An 11,824-nucleotide genomic window follows, 5' to 3' on the forward strand; every position below is an offset into this window, starting at 1 on the left:
TACTGATTTCATTTCCTTTGGATATATACTCAGAAATGGGGTTGCTGGATCATATGGTAGTTTAATTTTTAATTTTCTGAGAATACCCTATACTATTTTGAATGGTGGCTGTAACAATTTACATTCCTACCAACAGTGTGCAAGGATTCCCTATTCTCCATACCCTTGATACTTGTTATCTCATCTTTTTGATAATAACCATCCTAAAATGTGTGAAGTGGTATCTCATTATAGTTTGCAGTTCCCTGATGATTAGCATGTTTTCATATACCTGTTGGCCATTTGTTTCTCTGTGACCTTTAAAGATGGAGGAAAGTGACCATGAGCCAAGAAAAGCAGGTGGCCTCTAGAAGCTAGAAACATGTTAAAGAAACAGGTTCTCTCCTTGAATTACCAAAAAAGGAACTCAGTCTTGCTAATAGGTTGATGTTAGCTTAATGAGACTCATGTAGAATTTCTGACCTAGAGAACTGTAAGGTAACAAATTTATTTTAAGCCACCAAGTTTGTGTTAATTTGTTAAGGAAGCAATAGAAAACTTACACAGGAATGCATTATGATAATAATTATAAATATCTGACAAAAGAGTTAAGTCTGACTCATAGAGAAGGATGCAGTGCAAAGTTCATTGTGATTCTTCATGGGGGCCATCAGTTGGGAGGTAGTTCCCATTCAGTAGTGTCGCTCAGTTGGAGGGAGTTAATAGTTCTGTTGCCTATGCTTTCCTCTAAGAGTTTTATAGTGTCCGGTCTTACACTTAGGTCTTTAATCCATTTCGAGTTTATTTTTGTGTATGGTGTTAGGGAGTGTTCTAATTTCATTCTTTTACATGTAGCTGTCCAGTTTTCCCAACACTACTTATTGAAGAGACTGTCTTTTCTCCATTGTATATTCTTGCCTCCTTTGTCATAGATTAGGTGACCATAGGTGTGTGGGTTTATCTCTGGACTTTCTATCCTGTTCCATTGATCTATATTTCTGTTTTTCTGCAAGTACCATACTGTCTTGATTACTGTAGCTTTGTAGTATAGTCTGAAGTCAGGGAGCCTGATTCCTCCGGCTCTGTTTTTCTTTCTCAAGATTGCATTGGCTATTTGGGGTCTTTTTTTATTTCCATACAAACTGTAAAATTTTTTGTTCTAATTCCGTGAAAAATGCTATTAGTAATTTGATAGGGATTGCATTAAATATGTAGATTACTTTGGGTAGTATAGCCATTTTGACAATATTGATTCTCCCAATCCAAGTACATGGTATATCTCTCCATCTGTATGTGTCATCTTTGATTTCTTTCATCAGTATCTTATAGTTTTCTGAGTACAGGTCTTTTTGCCTCCTTAGGTAAGTTTATGTTTAGGTATTTTATTCTTTTTGATGTGATGGTAAATGAGATTGTTTCCTTGATTTCTCTTTCTGATCTTTTGTTGGTAGTGTATAGGAATGCAAATCATTTCTGTGCATTAATTTTGTATCCTGCAATTTTAACAAATTCATTGATGAGCTCTAGTAGTTTTCTGGTAGCATCTTTAGGATTTTCTATGTACAGTATCACTCTCTGACATAAATCACAGTAAGATCTTTTTTGATCCACCTCCTAGAGTAATAAAAATAAAAACAAAAGTTAACAAATGGTACCCAATTAAACTTAAAAGCTTTTTCACAGCAAATGAAACCATAAACAAAATGAAAAGACAACCCACAGAATGGGAGAAAATATTTGCAAATGAAGCAGTGGATGAGGGATTAATCTCCAAAATATACAAACAGCTCATGCAGCTCAATATCAAAAACAAACAAACAACCCAATCAAAAAATGGGTGAAAGATCTAAATAGACATTTCTCCAAAGAAGACATACAGATGGCTGAAAAACACATGAAAAGATGCTTAACATCACTAATTATTAGAGATATGCAAATCAAAATTACGATGAGGCATCACCTCACACCGGTCAGAATGGCCATCATCAAAAACTCTGCAAACAGGGCTTCCCTGGTGGCGCAGTAGTTGAGAGTCCGCCTGCCGATGCAGGGGACACGGGTTCATGCCCCAGTCCAGGAAGATCCCACATGTTGCAGAGCGGCTGGGCCCGTGAGCCATGGCCACTGAGCCTGCATGTCCGGAGCCTGTGCTCTGCAACAGGAGAGGCCACAACAGGGAGAGACCTGTGTGATGCAAAAAAAAAAAAAAAAAAAAAAAAAAATCTACAAACAAATGTTGGTGAGGGTGTGGAGGAAAGGGAACCCTCCTACACTGTTGGTTGGAATGTAAACTGATACAGCCACCATGGAGAACAGTATGGAGGTTCCTTAAAAATCTAAAAATTGAGCTCCGATATGATCCAGCAATCCCGCTCCTGGGTATATATCCAGAGAAAAGTGTAATTTGAAAAGATACTTGCACCCCAATGTTCATTGTAGCACTATTTACAATAGTCAGGACATGGAAGCAATGTAAATGTCCATGAACAGAGGAATGGATAAAGAAGATATGGTACTTATACACAGTAGGATATTACTCAGAGAGAAAAAAAAGAAAGAATGAAATAATGCCATTTGCAGCAACATGGACGGACCTAGAGATTGTCATACAGAGTGAACTAAGTCTGACAGATAAAGACAAATATCATATGACATCACTTACATGTGGAATCTAAAAAAACAGTACAAATCAACTTATTTACAAAACAGAAATATCGTCAGACATGTAGAAAACAAACTTATGTTTACCAAGGGGGAAAAGGGGGGAAAGGATATATTGGAAGACTTGTATTGACATATACACACTACTATGTATAAAATAGATAACTCATAAGTACCTCATATAACACAGGGAACGCTACTCAGTACTCTGTAATGTCCTATATGGGAAAAGAATCTAAAAAAGATTGGATATATGTAGTTGTATAACTGATTCACTTTGCTGTACACTTGAAACTAACACAATATTGTAAATCAACTATACTCCAATAAAACTTAACTTTAAAAAAAGAGTTCTGTTGGAAAAAGGAGAAAATAAAATCTTTAGCCACTGCCCAGGAAATCTGGAAATGATCAAACAAATTCTTATTAGCTGATTCTTACTCGGCATTACTTGTTCATTGCTGAGAACTAAGATGCTATTGATCACTTTACAAAATATTTCGTTTGATCCTCACAACTACCCTGATTTGTATCATACTTATTTTATATAAGAAAAACTGTGGGTAAAAGTTAAGTGAAACTACAGGTAAGATGTTAAACAGTCCATCCAAAAAGTGGGGAAGAAGGATTCAGAGCCCATCACGATGCCCTGCAGGTTCTCCTCATCCTCAAAACAGAAGTTTTTTTACGGTAAGACTGGGTCATTCTCTTTCCTAGTCTTCTTACATATCCTTGAGTATTGAAACACAATAAAGATTTCCTCCAGAAGTTGCGTTTTGTTTTCTACCTACGGTACAAAAATGTATATCTACTATTTTCCCCAAACTGTTTTTGAAAATATTTCAAAAATTAAAAAGTTGGAGTTATCTCAGCCTTAGGTTAGCTAATGTTTGCTTAGCATCACTGAGAGTGGTTTATACCCTTTTCACAGCAGGAAGCCTAGCTCTGATGGAAACCATTAGTATCAGCTACTGCTTTATTCAGATAATGTAAATTAAGCAGCTACATAGAGAAATGTGCACTCCTGTAAATAAATATAGTCAAAGTATAGCATAGTGCAGGTAAGGCATTTTTCTATACTACCAGGAGCTGTAGGTAGGAAAGAGGAAAATAAGCCCCTGAAAGATAATTGAAAAAGTATTAAACATGCTTGAAATTTACCTGTGCTTCCTTCTTAACTACAGTAGTGCAGATGCAGAGAGGGAGAATTTCTATAAGTGAAATTTAAAAAAGCACGATTGAGACATAATTCACCCATTTCAAGTGTAAAATTCAATGTTTTTTTTTATTGCATTACAGTTTTGAGTTTTTTCATTGCAATAAAATATACATAAAATTTGTCATTTTAAGTGTGCAATTCAGTGGTATTCATTACATTCACAATGTTGTGCAACCACCACCACTATTTCCAAATCATTTTCATCACCCCAAATAGAAACTCTGTAACCATGAAACAATAACTCCTCATCCCTCCCTCCTGTCAGTTCCTGTGACTTCTTTTTTTTTTTTAACATCTTTATTGGAGTATAATTGCTTTACAATGGTGTGTAATTTTCTGCTTTAGAGCAAAGTGAATCAGCTATACATATACATATATCCCCATATCTCCTCCCTCTTGCATCTCCCTTCCATCCTCCTTAAGCCTCCCCTCTAGGTGGTCACAAAGCACCGATCTGATATCCCTGTGCTATGCGGCTGCTTCCCACTAGCTATCTATTTTACATTTGGTAGTGTATATATGTCCATGCCACTCTCTCACTTCGTCCCATCTTTCTTACCCTTCCCCCTCCTAGTGTCCTCAAGTCCATTCTCTACATCTGCGTCTTTATTCCTGTCGTGCCCCTAGGTTCTTCAGAACCATTTTTTTTTTTTTTAGATTCCATATATATGTGTTAGCATACGGTATTTGTTTTTCTCTTTCTGACTTACTTCACTCAGTATGACAGACTCTATGTCCACGCACCTCACTACAAATAACTCAATTTCGTTTCTTTTTATGGCTGAGTAATATTGCATTATATATATATGCCACATCTTCTTTATCCATTCATCTGTTGATTTATGTTTTTACAAATTTGTCTATTTTAGATAGTTCATGTAGTAGAGTTCTTTTGTGTATGATTTGTTTACTTAGTATAATATTTTCAAGGTTTGTTCATTTTACAGCATGTAACAGAACATTTCTTTTTATGACTGAATAATATTTCATTGCATATATATGCCACATTTTGTTTACCATTCATCTGTTGATGGACACTTGGGTTGTTTCCACGTTTTGACAAGTGTGAATAATTCTACAGTGAACATTGGCATATAAGTATCTATTTGAGTCCCTGCTCTCAATTCTTTGGGTATATACCTAGTTGTGGAATTGCTGGATCATATGGTAGTGTATGGTTTAGCTTTGTGAGGGACAGCCACACTCTTTTCCAATGTGGCTGCACCATTTTACATTCCCATCAGCAATGTACAAGGGTTCCAATTTCTCTGCACCCTCATCAACACCATCCTGGTGGGTGTGATGTGGTATCTCATTGTGGCTTTGTGTAAATGAACTTTTAAACTCAAAACAATTGCTGAAAATTTTGACAGCAATGAAAAGAAATCAATTATGTTGTTTTTCCATGATGTTTGCTACTACTCCCCAAGTTACTCTCAGATCATTAGTGGTCTAGCTCTTGCCCTTTCTTAGAAAGAGCCAGGTCATCTGGAAGGAGACTCAGGAACAGGAAATAAAATATAGATGTAGGAATTCTGTGCAAGAGGGAAGTGTATGTGGTAAATAAAAGAGGGTGAGAAGGGAGTGTAAATAAAGAGGTACATAGTTTATAAAGGATTATAAAAATTATGTAAGGTAGAAAACATGGGTGTATTCATGGAAACATGATAGAGAAAATGCAAAGCAGCTGCACTCTGAATATAAGTCACAGTTGGAAGAGCCATGTTTCAAAGTTGTCAAGTCTATGACTTGAGGCTTTATAGTAGAGAGAGGATGGATTTGGATTCCCTAAATCCCACTTAATGAAGAATAACAATGTCCCCTTCTTCTCCCCTAGGGCAGGTAGGAGCTCCGGACACCCTGTTAAAGTCAGGAAACTCATTTCCCCAAGCCACCTTCAACTACCACAGATGGTCAGACATGGCCCAATGGATCTGCTGTGGGTGCTAAGGCTAGTCTGCAAGATTTAGGGAATCTCAAGTTTCCCTCAAGTGAGAGCAAAAACCCGATATTATTTTTTCCTAAGGAGATTCTCTTTATCAAAGCATTAGAGCCTATATTTTGTTGATTGTCCCTGAGCAATGACAACTGTGATTCCATTTGGAAGAGGACTCCTCACTGTCCCTAGGACACCAGGTGTGCCTTTCAGAGGACATTATGCACCAAAAGCTTGAAATATGCCTACTCTTTCATCTTTTGTAAATTTATGCCAAGAAAAAAATTCACAGTGTGTAAATATTTATGTACATGTTGTTCAATACAATCACCTCAGAGTCACCCGAAAATAAATATTGACAACAACTCAAATGTCTAACTGTAAAGGATTTGTGAAATAAATTATAGCATTTACTAGAATACTATGACTTACTAGAATACTATTTTTTCATTAAAGATTACCTTATAGAAATGTATTAACCGACATGGAAGAACATTAAAAAATTATTGACAAACAAAACAAGCAAATCATAAAAGCATAAAGTCTCAATATGTCCTCCCTCCCTTCCTCCCTCCCTCCCTTCCTATCTCTCCCTTTTCCCTTTCTCTCTCTCTTGCTCTCTCTCCAGGTTGATTTTGTATATCTAGATATTGTGTACCAAAATCTGAGTAGTGGACTTTGTGTAGTAAGATTATGGATACGTTTTATTCATTCATTAGGATGATTTGTATTTTACAAAATGAATTTATATTACAGCCCTGCATCCTCTACACACACATCCTGGAAAATGCCAGATGGTGACAACTTCACAGTTCTGTTTATGAAAGGGGATGCTTCTCCTGCACATATATAACATCATATCTCCTAATCTCCATATATTCAGAAGATTAGCATGATATTCTGGGTCTCCTTTAAAAAAAAAGCGTTCTAAATTCTTCTTAGAGAAGACCAGCAAGATACAATGCTACAAGGCAGCAAATGCTGATAGGGAGAGTAGAAGTGAAGATGGTTCAGCAATGACGAATCGTACTGGTTTGGTTACAGAAAAGGGGAGCGTTGCCAGCTCCCGTAGTCGGGATGCCTTTTGTGTTCTGCGTCGTTTTTTTAGCTCAGGGATTATCAGAGCAAGGTTTCCATGCCAGAGCATTCAACACAGCACGCCCACTCAAATTCTGAGCTCAGTGTGATTACTACCTGCTTTTAAAAACTTTGCTAGTTAAAGACTTAGCTCTTGTTAACAGAATTCGTTTCTTATGGATAACGTATTAGTTCAGGAAATAAGGAAAAAATGCTGTGGTGACTTTAATGCACCACAAAGGCATTTGCTTAGAGTCAATTTCAGCAGAGTATAATCTTTCAGTTGCATTGTTACTAAAATGTCCAAATCGTCTTTTCCACACTGACTCTTTATATACTTGGCTCTCATAGTCTGTGGGCGTCATGGAGACACACAGGACCTGATGATGTAATTGCCATTTACGCTGTCAGTAAGGAGTAGTGGTAGAACTGAGCTCAGTATGCCTTAGTTCACCTGATATTCATTTTTAAGATCTAAATAAAATATTAAAACTGGATTTTTAAAATGTTACACCACAGAGTGAAATGTGTAGATTTTAAAAATTATTTTTTGAAGTTACTTCTGAAATGTCCCTTGAAAGATGTTGGGTTGAGCCAGTGTTTGGTCTCTAAGCCTGTTTTTCCAGAGGTTCCCATTAACAAGGTCCTGAAGGGAATTGTAACAAATCTAAGACCATTAGGTCACAGATTGAGAAAGATGTTTCCAAATTGAAGCCATGCACAGATAAGACCTAGGTTCTTAACTCAATCTGGTTAAGAGGGTATGAGAAATGATATTTATTCCAGTAACCTGGAAAAGGATTGAAGAACTTTCTTCAGGTAGAGTGATTTGGGAAGTCCCTTAGCAAGATCTTTTAAATGGGATCTTGAAGTTTTCTATATCCTAGTTCTCATGTAAATTTGAGATAACTTTCTCTCTTTCTCATTGAAATATCTCTTCTAAAGGACAATATTTCTATTCTTTAGAGTCAACAAGATTTATTGAATGTGGACTCTGCATCTGATTCTTTAATACTTGGTATCTCAGAATATTCTTTAAAAATCATTGCTGTCTCAGAATAGTCTCAAAAAAGTATCATCAATTTGCACATGAGAAAATGAGGTCCAGAGGGCTGCTTTTTTCTGTCTGCTAACTGGTTTTCCCTCCTCCTGTCTTGCTCAACTCCAATCCATCCTATTCTTGCTGGTCATGTTTCGTTAATTGGACTTGTTCCATATGAGAAGTTTAGGAAATGGAATATTTTGGAAGTTAATAAAGAACTTACATAGACAACCATTGGGTTGTCTGTGTAAGCCTTGCTACTACCATACTAGAATTCTGGCAGACATTTTCTATATAATTTCACAAATCTGCTCTTTTTTTTTTCTTCCCCAAGAACCATAAAATTTCACTCAGAACAAAAACAAAACAAACTTACCTATTGACAAATGTGTTGTCTGTATCAATGAACAAATATTTGTGGAGTACCTACTATGTGTCAGACAGTTGGAATGTGGCAGTGAAATGATAAACAAGGCCTGTGACCTCATGGGAATCTCAAACATCAATCTGTAATTATAAGTGTGATGAGTGCTGGGAAGAATGACAATGTGGGACTACCTATTGTTTTCTCTATTTCTCTTCCTTTAATGACTCCAATTAGAAGTTAATGTTATCATATATACAATGGAATATTACTCAGCCATAAAGAGAAACAAAACTGAGTTATTTGTAGTGAGGTGAGTGGACCTAGAGTCTGTCACACCGAGTGAAGTAAGTCAGAAAGAGAAAAACGAATACTGTATGCTAACACATATATATGCAATCTAAAAAAAAAAACAAAAACGTTCTGAAGAACCTAGGGGCAGGACAGGAATAAAGACATAGACGTAGTGAATGGACTTGCGGACATGAGGAGGGGGAAGGGTAAGCTGGGATGAAGTGAGAGATTGGCATGGACATATATACACTACCAGATGTAAAATAGGTAGCTAGTGGGAAGCAGCCGCATAGAACAGGGAGATCAGCTTGGTGCTTTGTGACCACCTAGAGGGGTGGGATAGGGAGAGTGAGAGGGAGGTGCAAGAGGGAGGTGATATGGGGATATATGTATATGTAGATATATGTATAGCTGATTCACTTTGTGATACAGCAGAAACTAACACACCATTGTAAAGCTATTATACTCCAATAAAGATGTTGAAAAAAAATTAATGTTGTGTCTTATGTCTCTGTGCTCTAGAATCTACACTCACTGTGTACAGCAAATGAATTCTTAAAGAATATAATATGAACTTGTAGACAGTATAGAGTGTGCTCAGAGAATATAAGAGCAACAGCCTGAAGCAGGAAGAATACATTGTACAGTATTTCCAGAATTGTGATATTAGATGTCTCTCTGTCCTTTTACCTATCCTTTCAATTCTAGCAGGCCTCCTCAATTTTCCCATTGGTAAATTATCACTCTATGGATTAGTACAAATCTATGGCATTTCTACTATGACACCACCATCTTGACTAAATCCATTTATGTGGACTGTTCTTACTTCAACAGGGCAAGTGGCTTGTCATGTTCCTTCATGTATGATTCCTCTGTTGACATTTGGTCTATTTCTTAGTATGTTTTCTGACTATACTATATAGTTCAGCCTGCCAGGGTGAACAGAGAATTATGCAATATCCCCAGATTTATAAATTTAAATCCTTCCCATTTCTGGCCATCTTACCAGGTACATTTTATAAAACCTGTGCCTGGCTATGTTATTTTCCTATTAGATTATAAAATCCTGAGGGTAGAAAATATCTCATGAAAAGTTTATAAGTCTGATAGCATAAAACACAGTGACAACACGCTCAAATCCCATGAAGTAGCTTAGTAATACAGATCTATGGAGCTAGGATAATTCTAATTTGTTCAGGAACAAGCATAAAAGTCATTGTCTTAGCTCCAAAGATGACCTGACAGAAGTTATTTAGTTTCTTTTTTTTTTTTTTACCAGGAAGGTATCCACGATTTTTATATACTTCCTGTACGATAAAATAAATATAATAGTGCTCATAAAATCCTTCAATATCCAAAGTCTTTTAGGAGGAGCATGCTGTATTGATAAGGGCTAATGACATAGACATTTAAGCTCATTTCTTTTATTCACATTTAGCAATAAAATATATTACTTTTTTTGACTTGTTGCCTACTAAACTTTTATTGATTTACTGTTTGGATTTAAAACAACTTTCCCCTTGAAATATTTTTTAGAACATTGTGACAATTAAAAAATTAAATAAAATTTAGCTTTAAAAAGAGCACTTTTCTTAAATTTTCATAATTTATGTATATGTACATATATTTCTAAGTGATCATATCTGGAAAGAAAATTCATTTGGTGGTTAAGGGTTTAGGCTCTGCTGCCACAAAAATTGGAATTCCAATCCTGGTTTTGCTACTTTGTGGTTTTTGGACAAGCATCTAAAGCCCTTCAAGCCTCAATTTCTTCATTTGTAAAATGAGGATAATAACTGTACATAATTCATAGGGTTGCTGTGATGATGAAATGAGATACCGTGTCTAGTGAAACCTAAATAAATGTTATCTGATTTAATTTAGGGACTGATTTAGCAAATACTAATTACCTAACGTGCAGCCACAATTTTAAATTTTTCTAAATATTAACTCATTTAATACTTCAGCGCTAGCAACAAACTTTTGAGGTAGGCACTCATTACTTCTATTTTTTTTTAGATGTTGGGGAGAGGAGTTTATTAATTAATTAATTTATTTTTGCTGGGTTGGGTCTTCGTTTCTGTGCGAGGGCTTTCTCTAGTTGTGGCAAGCGCGGGCCACTCTTCATGGTGGTGCGCAGGCCTCTCACTATCGCAGCCTCTCTTGTTGCGGAGCACAGGCTCCAGACGCGCAGGCTCAGTAGTTGTGGCTCACGGGCCTAGTTGCTCCGCGGCATATGGGATCCTCCCAGACCAGGGCTCGAACCCGAGTCCCCTGCATTAGCAGGCAGATTCTCAACCACTGTGCCACCAGGGAAGCCCCTCATTACTTCTATTTTGTAGGTGAGGAAATCCAGGGGCTGAGAGATTAAGAGGTTACTACTCTAGATTAAGAGACAATATCAGAGCCAGGATTGCAACCTGGGCAATTAGGCTCAATAATTCATGTCCTTAGATAATACTGCCTTGTTTTATTTATGTATTAATTCAACCAATTTATTTAACTTCTACCATGTGTTAGGAATTTTCCTAGGCACTTGGTTTACAAAGATGAAGAAGTCTCTGCCCCTGAGACTACCGCAGTTAATACTAAGAAAAAGTTTGTGAAAAAATAATTATAATGCAATATTGCACATCCATAGGAGACAAATGTGCAGTGGCTAAGGAAGAATAGTGGAGAGAAAGCTTAACCCAGGCCCACTCATAACATTTGAGGGTCTGGGGAAAGTACAAATGGAGACCCACATTCTGTATGCCCAAATATTTAAACATTAAAAATAAAGTTTCAAAAAGCTGTTTCTGTAATGAAAATATTAAAAATATGTGTAAATCTATGAATTTTTTATCACTAGAAGTTGGCACAGTATCAGAGGCAACTGAATTAAATATTAGTGGGCATGTCTGTGTATTCTGTGGAAGGGCTGGCAATATTTGGATGAGTAATAAAATAAAAATAAGCACAATTAATAAACAAAACATATATTTCACAAATATATTTTTCTGGACTTAATTTTAGCAAAATAACAAATGATAATTTTATAACTGAGAGTTTCACATAGTTTGTATACTGTTGATGACCTAAACGTCTAAATATACACTGTTTAAATTGTATAAAATTTGAACATATTTTCATCAAATTGTAAGTTTAAACAAATATAAAAAATTTAAAATTTAAATTATTCTTTCATAGTTTTTCAAAAATTTATTTTTATGTATTCAAATAGATCTATTAAAAATAAAATAAAAAGTGAAA

The sequence above is a fragment of the Mesoplodon densirostris genome, chromosome 13 (genome assembly GCF_025265405.1).
Source record: "Mesoplodon densirostris isolate mMesDen1 chromosome 13, mMesDen1 primary haplotype, whole genome shotgun sequence".
Classification (NCBI taxonomy): Eukaryota; Metazoa; Chordata; class Mammalia; order Artiodactyla; family Ziphiidae; genus Mesoplodon; species Mesoplodon densirostris.